General features: G+C 35.0%; 1 pseudogene; it reads left to right on the plus strand.

Annotated features, from left to right (window-relative positions):
• Positions 1-889: 889 nt before the first annotated feature.
• LOC114086724 (protein kish-A pseudogene) lies at positions 890-1107 on the plus strand (annotated as a pseudogene).
• Positions 1108-1456: the final 349 nt, after the last annotated feature.

The raw sequence follows: 1456 nt of genomic DNA on the forward strand, positions 1-1456 counted from the left end.
AGATGTCACTTGACAAAGCCCAAAGGCCTGATTAGAGCTAAACCCCAGCTGGTGCACCATCACATTTAGAAATCTGTAGCAGAATTTGGTCTGTCCATATAAAACTCCAATTAACAGTACTTTCCATTCTGCCTTAATTTATACTGGTGAGACAGGAAGCTGAGAACTATTTCAACCAGCTTCAGTTCCCGGCCACTCCAGCTAGCAGCTCAGTGAGTAACACAAAAAGAGGAAAGATTTAACAAACTTTAGTACTTTCTATAAGGCATATATAGCTCAAGAAAAATGGAAAGAAGGGCAGTCTGACATAGGCAATGAACATCCAAGTTGTCAACAGTTTTGACCACTTTAGTAAAGACAATTTTCATTAATAATTTTCTCTCTCTCTCTCTCTCTCGTAACTGCTGTGATGATTGTCTGATGGATATACATTAATATACATAATTGTTTATTTTTCCCTTCTTTTCATCATTTTAAAAATGTTTTTTATATTTCCTGTTTTGTCTTTTGAGGATTGAGGGTTTCATTTATTTGGGGATATTTTTTTTTTTGGTCTTGTTTCTCTTTTTCTTTCTCTTTCTCTCTCTCTAATAGCTAAATTCTCTTGTTTTCTCTTTCTCTCTATTTATTTTGGTTCTTGTTTCCCCTCCTTCTTCAATTCAAAAGAAGCCAGGTTTAGTAGTGCACACCTATAATCCCAGCAGCGAGAGAGGCTGAGGCAGGAGGATCACAATTTCAAAGCCAAGCTCAGCAACTAATGGAGGCCCTAAGCAACTCAGCAAGAACCTGTCTCTAAATAAAATAATTTTTAAAAGGCTGGGGATGTAGCTTAGTGGTTAAGCACCCCTGGGTTGAATCTCTGGTACAAAAAAAAAATCAAAGATTCACTATGCTTGTCATTTTCAATTTTCAGAGCTTATTGGCAGTAATCTTGAAGTTATATGTACCTGTGCTTATATACTATACCTGATACCCAGCCTCTTGGACAGAAATGAAATGAAAATGTTGGGGATATTTCAGAAGTGTGCCAGAATTGGTGAATGAGAGAGTCCTTATATTACAATATTCTGTATAGTAGTGGCCTTCAACATCCTTTTCATACAGTAGCTTGGGAAAATGCCAGAATTTAATTAGCTGATGATTGCAGTGTGAACAAGGACTTATCTGTAGGAAATACTGGAAAAAAAGGTGAACCCTTTTATCTCTGATCTTTGAAAGGGATAAATGCCCAGATGGTGTTCTCTGTTTTTATGTTATTAGACTAATGTTCTATGTAAATAATTAAGATGTAAATATTTTGAAAAGAATTCAAAAGAATAATTATTTAAATGATCAATGAATTCCAAAGAGAACATGTAAAACAACTCAAAGAATTTAGGAAGTCAGTTCAAGATATGAATGAGAAATTCAATAAGGAGGTAGAGATTGATACTGAAAAACAACCAAATGTAAATCT

The sequence above is a fragment of the Marmota flaviventris genome, chromosome 6 (genome assembly GCF_047511675.1).
Source record: "Marmota flaviventris isolate mMarFla1 chromosome 6, mMarFla1.hap1, whole genome shotgun sequence".
Classification (NCBI taxonomy): domain Eukaryota; kingdom Metazoa; phylum Chordata; class Mammalia; order Rodentia; family Sciuridae; genus Marmota; species Marmota flaviventris.